At 38.4% G+C, this 16,413-nt stretch overlaps 1 non-coding gene across 1 annotated transcript; it reads right to left on the bottom strand.

The window, feature by feature from the left end:
• Window positions 1-714: 714 nt before the first annotated feature.
• Window positions 715-821, bottom strand: LOC128287224 (small nucleolar RNA R71). The gene has a single exon (XR_008277919.1). It is a non-coding gene; the product is annotated as a small nucleolar RNA R71 (small nucleolar RNA).
• Window positions 822-16,413: the final 15,592 nt, after the last annotated feature.

Genomic DNA, 16,413 nt, shown 5'->3' with positions numbered 1-16,413 from the left:
ATCAAGTATCAAGTTTTTGGCGCCGTTGCCGGGGAAGGAACACTCAATTTTTATTACTTTAGCCATTTACTTTCTTGCAAGTTAATTTTTATTATTATTTATTAATTTACTTTTTCTTTCTCTTGGCAGGTTTTTATAGTTTATGACTAGAAGAAACCCGTCAGGACTACTACTTTTTGACGAAGAGATCGATCGTACAGTTCACAAAAACCAAAGAAAAATAAGGCAAAGCTTAAGATACACAGAGAATGAGCAAGCAGACAATATTCAAACCACGACCGAGGAGATGGCTGAAAACCAAGAAAATCCGCTACCTCCTGCAATTGCTGTTAATCAAAATCCTGCTCCACACACTATGTATGATTATGCTAAACCTAATTTGACAGGAATTGAGTCAAGTATAGTTAGACCTGCTATTGCTGCAAATAATTTTGAACTGAAACCTAACACTAATCAAATGATACAGCAATTTGTTCAGTTTGGTGGGTTGCAAGATGAGGATCCAAACACTCACTTGGCAAATTTTCTGAATTCTGCGATACATTTAAAATTAATGGCATTTCTGACGATGCCATTTGTCTTCGGTTATTCCCTTTTTCATTGAGGAACAAAGCTAAACAGTGGTTGAACTCGTTACCACGAGGGTCAATCACTAGTTGGGAACATTTGACCAAAAAATTTCTATTAAAATATTTTTCACCGGCTAAAATGGCCAAATTACTTAATGATATCTCTTCATTTGTGCAGATGGACTTAGAAACTCTTTACAATGTATGGGAGAGATACAAGGAGTTACTGAGAAGGTGCCCTCACCATGGGTTACCGTTTTGGCTACAGGTTCAAACATTCCATAATGGCCTGAATCCTTCGACTCGACAAATGGATGACGCAGCTACTGGCGGAACCATCAATAATAAAACACCTAAAAATGCTTATGAGTTTATAGAGGAGATGTCATTGAATAACTATCAGTGGCAAGTCATAAGGACAAAGCCAACAAAAACAACTAGTGTTTATAACGTTAATTTGGTCACCATGCTCTCTAATCAGGTAGAACTCTTGAATAAGAAAATTGATGGTTTTCCTAGTTCTTCATAGGTGCACCCAGTAATGCAGTGTGAAGCAAGTGGAGGTGGATCGAGCAATTCAGAATACCCATCTTATGGCCACAACATGGAGAACGAGCAGTTAAATTTCATGGGTAACAATTCTCGATCTCAAAATAATCCTTATAGCAATACTTACAATGCAGGTTGGAGGAACCACCCAAATTTTTCATGGGGAGGCCAAGGGAATCAGAGACCACCTTTAGGCAACCAACAGCCACCCTACCAATAGGAAAAGAAACTGAACCTTGAAGAAATGCTCTCAAAGTTTATATCGGTGTCAGAAACTCATTTTCAGAATACTGAAACAGCACTTAAGAATCAACAAGCATCGATCCAAAGGCTCGAAACTCAGATTGGACAGCTTGCCAAGTTGATTTCTGATCAGATTGGACAGCTTGCCAAGTTGATTTCTGAATGACCACAAGGTAGGTTGCCAAGCAACACAGAATCTAACCCAAGGGAGCAACTCAACACGATTACTAGTCAAGATGAGGAAGGGTTAGTCACACCTGAACAAGAACCAAGGAAAGAAACTGAGATAAGCAAAGGTAAAGGTGAGGTAGACCACAATGAGTAGAAACCGGTAAGTACAGAATACAAACCTCATGTACCATACCCCAACGCGACAAGGAAAGATCGCTCAGATGAACAATTTGGTAAATTTCTTAAACTCTTAAAAAAAATTACACATTAACTTACTGTTTATTGAAGCTCTATCACAGATTCCAAACGTAATGAAATTTTTAAAGGAGCTTTTAGAAAATAAGCGGAAGTTGGACGAGGCTTTGCATGTGAAACTAAACGCAGTTTGCTCAGCTATTCTATAGAATAAGCTACCCAACAAATTGAAAGATCTAGGGAGTTTTGCAATTCCTTGCTTAATTGGTAGTTTAGATGTTAATAATGCATTAGCTGATTTAGGGGCTAGTATTAACGTCATGCCTTACAAAATGTTTAAACAACTAGGTCTTGGGAAACCTAAACAGACTAGGATGAGCATTCAATTAGCAGATAAAACTATAAGATTTCCTAGGGGTATTATTGAAGATGTGCTAGTTAAAATCGATAAATTTATATTTCCCATTGACTTCGTTGTTCTAGACATAGAGGAGGATAGTAACATTCATTTGATTTTAGGAAGGCCACTTTTAGCAACTGCTAAAACAATTATTGATGTTGGCACAGGTGAGCTCACACTTCATGTGGGAGACGAAACAATTACCCTTCAAGCTCGCAATTCTAACAATATATCAGAAATTGAAGGTGATCGTCTAAATCATTCTACTAAAACTAACAATATGGTGCATCCTACTTTGCAAGAAACGGGTCTGAAGGAAGTACATAAGCCATTCTCAAGAAATAGTAAAGGGCCTACTCATGAAGAACGAAGGCTACAAATCAAGGAGCTAGATAAATGGCAGACGCATAAACTGAGAACCCACGATAAACCAAAACTATGCCAGAACGAGCTCAATACCTTCCCAAATCAACTTAAGGTTGGAGATAAAGTTTTATTAGATTCCGCAATTCCTCACATCGTCTCTATCAAATCGAATGAAGAAGTGCCTCTTGCGGTACTTAGCACTTTCCTATTCGGTATAGTCGAGGTAAGTCATCCCAAGTTCGGCACTTTTAAGGTAAACAACACCCATCTAAAACCTTATTTTGATAAGAATGATAGCAGGAATGAGGAGTATAAACTCCTCGAACCACCATGACCATTCAATGGAGAGGTAAGTCGAGCTTAGACCATAAATAAGCACTTCTCGGGAGGCAACCCGAGCACTAATTGTATTAACTTCTTTAAATTTTAGTGTTTAACACCTAACTTACTAACGTAGCTCTTGAATACAGGTTTCCCACACAGACACGGCCTAGAACATGGGTGTGCCTTATGCCATGTGCGAACAGGGCAAAGATTTTCCTTAGCACGGGCTATGATAAATCGCCATGGCCGTGCGACATGGCCGTGGGCAAACCTGCCAAAACAACATGGGCGTGCGACACGCCCGTGCCTTGAAACCGTGGCCAAACCTGTCAAATTAACATGGGCATGGGACTACATACACGGGCGTGGGAGAAGCGAACAGAGATTGACACGGCCATGCAACATAGCCGTGTACACCAATACGCATAATTTAGAAAAATACGATACACACAGGATGAGCTTAGAGCACACGGGCGTGCCTCACGGCCGTGTGCCCCAATTTCTCTTTAAACACCTATTATTTATTTTATTTTATTTTCATCTCTATATTTTGAAATTATTATTATTATTTATTATTTTATTTCCTTTTAATACTATTGTATCCTAAGTTTTTACAATTTCTATTCTTCGGCTATTTCATTACGAGTAATTATGCTTTAAAATTCCTTATTTACTCATAGTTATAAAGAGCTCCAAAGCTCACTATTACTCAGGAAATTGAAACTCCATTGGGAAAGGTTCCCTACGACTGCCATGTCCTGCTCAACCACGACCATAGCTACCACCAGATATAATATTCTTTTAGCGCAGGACTTATGGTCCAATGAACCCCTACCACCGCCGGGGTATCCTCTTCCACCCTCACGCCGATTATTCTCCAAACCTCCAGTTCACGGAAATTCATTCATCACTCAGGAAGTTTCACTTCTCTCCCTATTTTATTTTTATATTCTTTTCTATATATCTATCTTTGTACATTGAGGGCAATGTACATCTTAAGTGTGGGGGTATTCATTTCACTATCAGAAAAATCCCTGAATGATTGCCTTTTTCTCTTGAAAAGCTCTCATATCATGTTTAGGTTAAATTTTGATTGATTTATGATTTTTATTGATATATCTTGAATTAAAACATAGGTATTCATTCATTGATTATTTAAACTTTAAGACATTGAAGAATTAAGCATGATAAGTTGATTTTTAAGAATTTAAAAATTTTAAGTTATTTCCCCAAGTTTAGGTATTATCTTGAATTGAAATCCACAAGTTTAAAGATCAAAAAGCCATAATTTTTATGAGATTTGGAGCCTTTAGAGCATCTATTATTTCTTTCATGCTCACTTTCATTATGAGTGCATCAGTATTGAATTGTTATTCTAGAACTTGCTTGATTATGCATGTCAAGACCATGCCATTTGATTTGATATGTCAAGATGATAAAGGCACTTAGGATTAACCCACTCATGCCATGAAAAGCCTACCTTCACAATTAACCCTTAGTGAACCCCCTTGAGCCTAACAACCCATTCATTGATTTACCCTCAATATTAACCTATAACTCATTATTGTTGAAATTCCTTAAATTAATTTGATCTCTATTTTTGTCGAGATTTGAGTTGGAATAGTTGCTTAGCTATGTTTTATTCTATTTTGTTATTTTGCTTGTTCTTAAAAAAAGAAGAAGAAGAAGAAGAAAAAAATACATGTATACATATTTGTAGTAGTGATCTTTTGAGCTAAAGAAGTTATATTCCATATTTTGAGAAAAAAGCTCTATTGTACGTAATTGATGACTAGTCATTTTTCTAGTTAGGTAATTTTTCAATTCAATCTCAATTCTAACTTTTTCTTTCAGCTTGTGACCACACCCCCCTAACCAAGCCTGGTTACAACCCTCTAAAGACCTTTTGATTGATGTATTATATCAATTTATAGTGGTGGAGATTTGATTTCCATGCAAGCCTATGGTAATAACTTTTCATATTGACTGATGAGTGCTACTTTCATTGTCCTTAAACACTTTGAGTGATTCGACTGAATCTTTAGTGAGGATGTTAAACTCCATGCGATTTTGAATCGAGGTAACCACTTAGATAAGGGGAGATGCCTAAGTTTTGCATGATTAGATACTCAACTTGGAATGTTTGAAGCTCTAATGTTATTTTAGTTGAATTCTCAATGTGCTACTACTCATGAATTAGTTTGAGATATTTTCGATATAGATTATAAGTTGGGAAGAATTTGTTTTGATTATGAGTTGAGAATTTTGCTTGAGGACAAGAAAATGCTTAAGTGTGGGGGTATTTGATAAACCGTAATTTATACATATTTTTACCCCTTTCTTAACACATTTTATGGATGATTTTTCCTTAGAATTGGTGAATTTGATGCTCCTAGTGCCTTAATTTCATGTTTTATACTTAGGTGAGCATAGGAGAGCAAAAGGAACGAGAAGCGGGCCAAAAAAGGAGAAAATGGGCCAAGGTACGAAATCAACACGGCCTGGACCTCCTCACATGGGTAGACCATACGGCCGTGTCAATTTGCCAGAATCAAAGCACGACTCACACGGGTGGACCACATGCCCGTGTCTATTTAACAGGCTTGACCATGTTCTAAAGTAATCGCACACGGGCGTGTCCTTACTGAGCCCAAGTTTAGTCCAATTTAGAAAAGGCCAATTTTAAGGGTTCTTAGGCATTCCAAAGGCTATAAATACACCTTAGAGGAGGAGAAAAGGGGGAGGCACAAGGAGAAAGGAAGGAATTACTCAAAGAAAGTTGATTTATCCATCTCAGAAGTTGGATTCATCATTAAGACTGAAGATCTCCCCTCAATTTCCTTTCAGGAGTTTTTGGGTTTTCTTTATGTTTTGCATTCATTATTCTTCTAGGATGTTTTCCTTTTTAGTTATGAACTAAATCCCCTAAATACCTAAGGGAATAAAACCTAAGACGAATCTTGTTATTATTTTCTGAATTGTATGATAAATATTTGGCTTGTTCTTAATTATGTGTTCTTAATTATTGTCTTGATATTCCAGGATATTGATTCAAAGTTAAGCTCTTATTCAGAGGAGGAATAGACCTTGTCTAAAAGTACATTTGTCATAATTAAGCGGAGTTGGTTGCGTGCTTAGAGATAGGGTGACAAGATTTTTTCGGATTAGGGTGAAACCTAATAAGGGGATCCATAGATTGAGTTAATACAACCCTAGGGAGTTAATTAGAAAGAGATTCCAATTATTCAACCTAGGGTTAGACATTGTTAGTCTCGAGAGGGATAATAATATAACTTAGGGATTTCGACGGATCAAGTCAAATGAATAAATCGTCTCATTCGGAGTCAGAATAACAAGTGAAGTCTAGGTGGATTTTTCCTTAAGTATTGTCTTAATTCAATCGTTTTTCCAAAAGTACTGGTAATCCCGTCGTAAGATGTAAGGTTCGCGGGAGTGCGTACTTGAGATGATTGCTCTTATGACTGGACGGTAAATGGATAATCCATCGAGACTTCTAAGAAGCACAATGGGATTAACGTGAGATATAAAAATGAAATTGTTGGCTGATGAGCTCATATAAGAAAATTTTATATGATGTATTGTTATGGGACTAACTTCGTGATTGAGTGCATGTGATAGGGAAACTATTTCATGCTTGTTGGTTTTAATGCCTAATATGGATGTATGCTAATTAATCGGTAAGTTTACTTTCCAGTTATTCGGGCTTACTAAGCATGTAAATGCTTACTCCTCTCTTTTCCCTATCTTAAAAAGCTCGAGGACTCGTAAAGATTGGAAGACGGTTGGGGATCAACACACTATCATCTTGTCTAGCTTTGGTATATAGATACTTTTGTTTTGTTCAATGGCATGTATAGGGCTTTTGTTATTTTGTTATATGTGTCATATGATTAGCCAATATGAAGGCCTATAAAAGTATACATATTAACTTGTATATGGCCATAGGAATTGGCTCATTTTGTTGTAGGTTACGACCTACCAAATTGTGCATGATTATGTTCCAATGTTCTTGTGATGATTAAATATGATGTGTTACAATTAGTCATATGCAATATGACCAAATCATATAGGGTGGTTAGGCCATAATTTGGCAATGAGTTACGATAACGAGCCAAGCTTAATTGAGTTATAAGTCATGGAAATCCTTAGTATAAAAGGGATACCTAGCATGTATAAAAATCGATTAGATGAGGTTTACATGTAATGAGGTATATTAAGGTCATTTAAGAGTATAATTAGACCATGTTAGGTGTTATTGAAAACTATAAGTGGATATGAATATTAGAGGGTGACCAAAGGCTTGGAAAATAGCCCAATAAGGTCCATACGGGTAGACACATGGGCGCGTGTCTAGACTGTGTGTAACACACGGATAGCCCCATGGGCGTGTAGTCCATCCATGTGTCCCCTGCACCTAAAAATTTTAAGTCATAATGCATGGTAGTAAACACGGGGGTAGAGGCTTAGCCGTGTGTCTCAACCATGTGGAGGGCATGGCCTAGCACATGGGCATGTGTCTTGGCCGTGTGCCCCTAAATGCATGCTAACGTCATAAACAGAATGCTTGAGTTTTTGGACATGAGCGACCACACGGGTGTGTCAAGGCCATGTGAAGGACACAGGCTAGAGACACGGGCGTCTTCTTGGTTGTGTGTATGCCTCTGTAGGTTCGATATGAGAAATAAATTCAATAAATTCCACATGGTTAGGGGACACAGGCGTGTCCCAAAGCACACAGGAGTGTGCATTGCCTCCACACGGGCGTGTGAGGCTTAACTTAGCAAATTTTCCAGGAGCTTTCTCAAGTTCTCGACTTGATTTTGGACCATTCTCGATGTATGTTTAGGGTCTCGTAGGCCCATAATAGGGACACCAAGATGTAGTTGGATTGGTTTCAAATTGGAATGAAATTTTATAACTCGTATTTCTCAAAAATATTTGAATATATGTCTAGAACGCCTCATACCTGGTCCCGGTCTTGAGTACGGGTAAGGGGTGTTACAAGTGCGTTCCTGCAGAACAAACTGCCTCCGAAATTGAAAGACCCATGAAGCTTTACTATACCCTATAACATTAGTGAATCTCACTGTGGTAAAGCTTTGTATGATTTAGGAGCGAGTATCAACTTGATGCTTAAGTCTATTTTCAAGATGCTTGGGATAGGTGAAGTAAGACCTACAACTATGACGCTTCAGCTAATAGATCATTCTTTAGCATACCCTGAGGGAAAGATCGATGATGTTTTGGTAAGAGTTGATAAATTTATTTTTCCTACTGATTTTATTGTCCTAGATTTTGAAGCAGATAAGGAAGTGCCGATCATCCTTGGGGGACCTTTCTTAGCCACATGAACAATGTTAATTGATATGTAGAAAGGTGAAATTACCATGGAGTTCAAGATGATTAGGTAACCTTTAACATTCTTAAAGCGATGAAGTTTCCCAATTCGACAGAAGAGTGTTCATTTGTGGAAGAGATAGAAACCTTGGTTTTTATGGAAAGCAATTTTGCAGAAGATCCATTGGAGAAAGTTTTAGATCTTGACCTTTTGGAGGATGAAGAAGGTAAAGAAAACATGACTTTGATGGAAGCCAATCTAAGAAATTTTATTCAATTCACACAGTTTGAACCATTGGAGTTAGAAGTTAGAGAATTTGTGCAACCTAAGTTGTCAATTGAAGAACCACCTAATCTCAAACTAAAGGTACTTCCTTCCTATTTGAAATACATTTATTTAGGTGACGGTTCTACTTTACCAGTGACTATTTCAGCAGAACTAACGAAAGTTCAGGAGGAGCAACTAATTGTTGTTCTAAAGAAATTTAAGAAAGCAATTGGTTGGACCATAACTGATATTCGAGATAGTTCGTGGGTAAGTTCAGTGTAGTGTGTGTCGAAGAAAAGTGGAATCACAATTATTGAAAATAAGTGTAACGAGTTGATTCCAATGAGAATTGTTACTGGTTGGAGAATTTGTATTGATTATAAAAAATTGAATAAAGCCACTTGGAAGGACCATTTTCTGTTGCCTTGATGGATCAAATTTTAGATCGACTGGCAGGTAATGAATTCTATTGTTGTAACGCCCTAAAAATACCGAAATCTAAAAATCTTGAAATCTTGAATTTTTCTTTTTGCGTTTAATAATTCTGGTTAATTGCTAATTATACAGAGGTAGGCCTTGGTTAAGGTTTGAGTTCGAGTTAAGGGGTAGAAGAAATTTTAAGTTAATTATTAAAAGAATCAGGGTTGGCAAGTAGTTGGGCTTTTAAATAAAGATAGGGGAAAATAGCAGCAAAAAGCCTAGTAGAGTAGTGGTTAAGTGACGCCACTTAGAGTGTAGGTAGGTGGCGTTAATAGTTGGCAAGGAAGTCCAAGGTTCGAATCCTAGCTTAGTGTTTTTAGAAGCTTAATTTTGACCTTCTAGAAGGATGGAAGTGGCGTGAAAATGGACTCTAAGGGAAGTGTTCAGGAGAGAAATTTAAGGAAAGGATCAAGGAGTTATTAGAGAGAAAAACGAGGAGATGAGAAGAGAGAAGTGATGGAGCCGAATGGGGAATTGGGTATGGAAAAATTCGGCTATAAGGCTTATAAATAGGTGCTGAATGCTAGGGTATGAAGCTAATGACCGAATTCCCTTCACCCTGTTACCAAAAACTCGTTTCTCTAAAATTCGAAAACCCTCTAGCTTTCTTTTCTTTTTCTCCTTCCTTGTGCCGAATCCTATTCTTCCTCTACCTCATTGCTAACTTTTCTTTCTTTTTTCTTGGAGTCGAATAACCCTCTTTTTCCATGCAAAATTGTAAAGGGCTAAACCTCTTTGGCCGAATACCCTTGGTGCAATCACTACTCCTTCTACTTCAGTCAAATCTAGTGTAAGTGTTGTTCTCCCAATCAGTTTCTTTACTAAGTATCGAATATTGTCCCTCACTCTTTCTAATTAATTGTGGTAGGGAATTAGTATCAGATCTCGGATCTTAGCTCATTGTCGAATTGCCCCATAGGTGTTGCAGTTTTGGTAAGTATTCCTCATCCATTGGCTAAGCTTGGCTGAATAGCCATAGTAACGTAAAGGAACTTGTGTTGGATATGAGACACCTATTATTCTGGTTTTAATAGTTACGATTGGTGCAGATCTAGGAGTTTATCGTGGTTAGTGAAGGGGCTGTTATACTTATCACGCAAGGTAAGGTTAAGGTGAGATTCCGGCTTGTGGTTAAGTATTCGATAAGTATGCGAGATTAATCTTTGAGTGATATCGATTGTAGGTTTGGGATAAGGAAATCGCAGCATGCTTTCCTACCAAGTGTGTACATTCACTGCACACACATAATGAATCGGCAAAAGCCGAAATGTCGAAATGCTGAAAAGCCGAAAAGATGAAATGCCAAAAAGTCGAAAGTTAGGCTACGGTAGTCACATGAGTGCGCGAACACTCGTGGAGAGGAAACCGATAAGTTACCTGAGGCCCACGGGCGATTCCATGGACTTGGGTTGAAAATAGGCCAAATGGGCCGGAATGAGATAAATGGGCTTGATGGGCTGTTGGGCCCATAATAGGCAAAGATTGTTAAGTGATGCTATGTGTTAGGAAATTTGTATGTGAGCATGAGTATGATATGATCTGGGCCTAATGGGCCATATGAATGTAAATTGGGCTTAGTGGGTCATAAGAATATGAACTGAGCCAGATGGGCCATATAAATGAGATTGGGCCCAGTGGGCCATATGCATGTATGTAGGGATATTAGGTCTAGTATATGATGACTACATAAAACTTAATTAATTAATTGAGACCGTGGACAAGTCATAGGGTTAAGATGTGGCAACGGGTATATACATGTCTAGGATTGGATCTAGGGAGAGCTTGGTACTTAAGCGATCTTAATGACCCACCTCCTCTTCTCTGGAATCCTACCTGGTGCATAGTATTCATTCATCTAGCTCGCGAAACTTGTTAACGGGTCAAGGTAAGTGAAAGCTATAATTAATGGAAAATTATCGAAATGCCCCTAAGGGCGAAAATGACCAAAACACCCCTAGGTGTTGAATGCAAGTTTTATGGATGTGACATGCATACATATGATGTTCTGCTTTGGTTGCATATAGGGTGGGAACTATGGAACGAAGGAAGTATATGAGGATCGCGTGGTTGCCTGACAATCGTGGATCCACCAACGACTTTTAAAGCGCAATATGTAAATAAAGGTAGTTCCGCAACTGGGTTACCATTGGTGTATGGGCTGGGTGGGTTGATATTTATATCCCCACATGGTGTATCGAGGGACGGAGCTGGTGTGTAGCAGATGGATAATTTGGATGGGATTGCATTGCATGTTTGATGTATGATGATTTTTGAATGCTTGTTTTCTGTCAAAGGTTGTACACACTGAGTTTGCGAAAACTCACCCCCTCTTCTATTTTATTTTCAGGTGATGCTCAGTAGATGGTTCGATGCTTGGAGGGACTCTGGGTGGCCAGCTAGCAAGACAAAAATTGGACTTGTTTTTTAAGCTTATAAGTTTTATTTTATTAAGTATGTTTCAGATCAGATTGTAATAAGGTTTTCATTATGCTATGGTTGCTTGAATTATTATTACTATTTTCATTGTAATTATGAGAAGTTGAACATGGGTTTCCTAAATTATGGTATGTTTTCTACGTTTCCGCAACTCAATTTTTAAATGATAAGTTTTCATAAATCAAATGCTTTAAACAAGGCTTTCGTAACTGAAAGGTGTGCTTATTTCTAAGTTAACTAAGGTTTCTTTTGTTTAAGAAGATTTTTCAATGAAAACATGGTTTTCGCTAAAATACTTCAATGTGACATGTCAGATTCGACCATAACGTCTGGGCTAGGTTTGGAGTGCTACATTAAGGTATCAGAGCCCAGGTTACAAAAATCGGACAGTGAATTGGGCCTTATTACTTGGTTTCTTTTTGTGTTTAAAAAAATATTTTTGATTGGATCGCAATGTTTTGGAAAAAGGGAAGTCTTGCTGAGCGGCACACCGAGTCTTTGACGACGAACCAAGTAAGTACTTTTACTCTTAATTTTTTTAAATTATTATACAGTAAACAGTTAGAGGGCTATTCTAGATGATTTGCTTAGAATGGAACCAAAGCTCGCAGGAACTTGAAACCGTAGGGGATTTTCGAAAACAAACTTCTCTTTAAGTATTTCCATAAAACATCGGGTTAATTTTTTAAACTAAGACTTCATAAAATTTCTAATCCAGATTGTAACACCCCGAACCCGAGACCATCGCCGGTGTCGGACACGAGGGGTTAGCAAGCCAAGTTCACTTGTTTTGCCCATCCATTGGACATTTCCAGTCAGGCTGGAAAAACTGCGTCACTGTCGCCTTAAAATCATATCTCGAGTTTCAAAACTCGGAAACTGGTTTCGTAAATTTTCCTGAATTTAGACTCATATATCCATCCATGGATTTATTTCTAGAATTTTGGTCGGGCCAATTGGTACAGTTTATTAGTTAAAGTCACCCATGTTACAGGGATCGACTGCTCTGACCTTCGCGCGGTATAACTTGAATATCTCTCTGTACAGGGCTTTAATGCTGGTGCCGTTTGTTTCTAATGAAACTAGACTCAAAATGGAATCTGCACATATAAGGTATGTCTCCTAATTATTTCTGGATAATTTATAGTAAATTTTAAAGTTGCGACAGGGAACCCAGAAACCGTTCTGGCCCTGTCTCACAATAGCATTAATATCTCTTAACATGTAACTCCTATGACCATTTCGTTTCTTCCATATGAAAATAGACTCATCAAGGTTCATTTACATAGCTTATTCACTATTTAATTCCATTTATACGAATTTTGGTGATTTTTCACATTCACGTCACTGCAGCTGGCAGCATCTGTTTTAAGGTAGGTCTTACCTATTTGGTAGTCTCCATGAACCAACTAGTCTTTGCCATACATAGGTTCATATATGATCATTTTAACCATGCCAATGGCTGATCATATGACCAACATTCCCATTTCCAAGCCATAGCCACATCATGACACCAAATATATACATACAAACCACAATTATTCTAAGTTCATGTTCCTTTTCGAGCCATTTTCGCATGGCCGTACATACTTACATCACCACATATTTAACAAACAAGGGTAGTCCTATACATGCCATTTCAAGTTCAACCAAGAATTTATACCAAAATGGGGGCTTGATAGTGTGGATGACTTCGACTTCAACGATCCCGAATCCGATTGCTATCGAGCGAAATCTAGAAAACGAGAGCCAAAGCAATGGAGTAAGCATTTTTATGCTTAGTAAGTCTCAAGGAATATAATCAACTCTAATTACAGCAATACATTCACATAGTTAAATGCATCATTTCATTAATGCGCATTCACGAATCATACTTACTTTACCATCCCAACTCTTATGTTCATACACAAATAACGGCTTCATTAAGGCCGATAACTCGCTCCATCATAGGAGCGGATATTCATACGCTCTTACTCCTAGCACGCAGCACACACCGCACTTACCTTATCATTGGGAAATTTCACAAGTGCATTAGCTGAAATTTTCCAGCAAGCTCATAATTTTCAAATCACATACCTTCGGAGTTTATCCGGATGTCGGTACTCGCTCAATCGCCTTCGGGACATAGCCGGTTATGGTAACCCGCACCAAGGCCAACGGACTTTACCCGGATATCACGATTTGCACAAATGCCTTGGTCTTAGCCCGGATTTAACAACTTGCACGAATGCCTTCGGTCTTAGCCCGGATATAGCTACTAGCACAATTGCCTTGGTCTTAACCCGGATATAAATTTCAGCATAATTGTCTTGGGCTTAGCCCGGATATCATTCAATTTCTCATGCACACATACATCAATAATCATTGGACATACATATTTCATTTTCACATTAAGGCTCAAACACAATTATAATCATTAGCATATTCGCCGGGACTTAGCCCGGTGGAATTCAAATACTCATACACACATGATCAATAATCATACACATCCATGTTTCATCTTACATAATTCAAGTAAGATCACTTCTTGAGGACTTACCTCGGATGTTGTCGAACGGCTTTTTCGCTATTCGATCACCTTTTCCTTCCCTTGTCCAATTGTGGCCCTCTTAGCTCTTGAGCTAATTCAAACAAATTCAATTTATTAAAACCTCATTGTGCTTGCTTATGGCGAATATGACAAGGATTTTAAATGGTCATATGGCCACTCTTTAGCTTGAATACACAATGGTCATGCACATTTTATACTACATCAAGCAATTCAATACAATTTATTTGAGCATCAAGGAAATGCTAAGGCCTTCAATAGGCTACCCAAGGCCGAATATTCATGTACATGTTGAGGCCAATTATGCACTTAATACCTCACAAAAACAGCATGCATTTTACTAGTTAATGCTTTGCATATTGTGGCTCAAAACTTATAATATAGCATCAAGCACTTATATGTGTGCTAGGCGAATTGGGCTTGAAATTTCACAATTATTCTTCAACATCTTCTTCTTTAAACCAACTTATTCATCACTTACTTCATAGCCAAAACATCATGTGCAAACATATATATACAATATGAGCATGGCCGAATTTTCAAGGTGTCCATAGCCATCCAAAATACAAATTTTAACTAACATGCAAGAAGCATGAACCATGCTCATGAATGGTCGAATATGACAATCATGCTCCTTTTCAACTTCAATCATGATAAATCAAAAGAAGGCTCAAAATCTTGCTCAAGAGTAGACAATCCATCATTGCATGCATCATCATCAAGCTTCACACTTAGCATGCAATGGCTTTATCACCATAACAACTTTGGCCAAATACCATTTCCATGGCTTAACAAAGATTTGAGCCATGGCTAACATGCACATCAAGTTAGCAACCAAAACATGCATGAAACTCCTAACACAACCTCATACATACCTTAATCTTGATGCAAACTTGGCCAAATCTCCTTCTAGATCTCTTCCAAACCAAGCATGAAGCAAAATCCTCCTTCTTCCTTAGTTTTGGCTCAAAGAAAGGATGAACAAAATTTTTTTCTTTCCTTCTCTACAACTCACGGCAATGGGGGGGGATTACCACACTCACACACATTTTTTTTTCATTTTTTATCACCCATACACCTTTGTTTATTATTTCACCCTAATGCACCAACAAAACATGTTTCATGACATGTTTAGCCCATCCTCCTTGTCATGGCCGGCCACCACCTATAAAGGGGAATTTGACATGCAAGTCCATTATTTTGCATGCATGCTTTAATTAGTCATCACACATTTCCTATCATACTTTCAAAGTTCATTACTAAGTCCTTTCTTGTGGAATTCACCCTTATAACACTAAATCAATCATCATAAAATGTCATACATGAGCACACACATATTATAGGCATCAAAATAAATTTTAATTATTTTTATGCCTCGGTTTTGTGGTCCCGAGACCACCTTCCGACTAGGGTCAATTTTGGCTGTCACAACTCTCCCCACTTAAGAAATTTTCGTCCCGAAAATCTTACCGTAAATAGGTTTGGATATCGCTCTTTCATAGAGTTCTCGGTCTCCCAAGTAGCTTCTTCTATCCGTGCTTGAGCCATAACACTTTTACTAGCGGAACCCGCTTGTTTCACAACTCTTTCACTTCTCGTGATAGGATACGAATCGGTTCTTCCTCATAACTCATATTAGCTTGAATTTCAATTTCTGATGGACTAATCACGTGCGATGGATCGGATCTATAGCGTCAAAGCATCAAAACGTGAAAGACATCGTGAACCTTTTCGAGTTCAGGGGGCAAAATCAAACGATATGCCACTGGATCGACTCGCTCGGATATCTCATATGGCCCAACGAACCTCGGGCTCAACTTGCCCTTACGGCCGAATCTGAGTATCTTTTTCCAAGGCGATACCTTGAGAAACACTTTATCACCCACCTGATACTCGATATCCTTACGCTTCAGGTCCACGTACGACTTCTAACGATCGGAGGCTATCTTCAGACTTTCACGGATTACTTTCACTTTCTGCTCAAGATCCCTAATCAAATCCACCCGAAAATCTTGCTTTCACCGAGATCACCCAAAACGATGGTGTACGGCATTTACGACCGCATAAGGCCTCGAGGGTGCCATCTTAATACTTGATTGAAAGTTGTTGTTGTAGCGAATTCAATCAACGGCAAATACCGCTCCCATAAACCACTAAACTCGAGGACGCAACATCTTAACATATCCTCAAGTATCTGAATTATCCGCTCGGATTGACCATCGGTTTATGGGTGAAAGGCGGTCTTGAAATGCAACTTGGTACCCAAAGCTTCTTGCAACTTTTTCCAAAATCGCGAGGTAAATCTTGGATCTCTATCCGACACGATGGAAATAGGCACCCGTGTAATCTCACAATCGAGAAGCGTACAATTCAGCTAATTTGTCAATTGAAAAATCCGTGCGTCACGGGGACAAAGTGGGTGACTTAGTCAATCGATCTACCACGACCCAAACCGCATCCTTCTTACTTGTCGACAATGGCGGTCCGGATACAAAGTCCATTGTGA

This window comes from Gossypium arboreum, chromosome 13 (assembly GCF_025698485.1).
Source record: "Gossypium arboreum isolate Shixiya-1 chromosome 13, ASM2569848v2, whole genome shotgun sequence".
Lineage (NCBI taxonomy): Eukaryota > Viridiplantae > Streptophyta > Magnoliopsida > Malvales > Malvaceae > Gossypium > Gossypium arboreum.
Note: the sequence above shows the minus strand (reverse complement) of the source record. Positions and strands in the feature narration are given on the sequence as shown.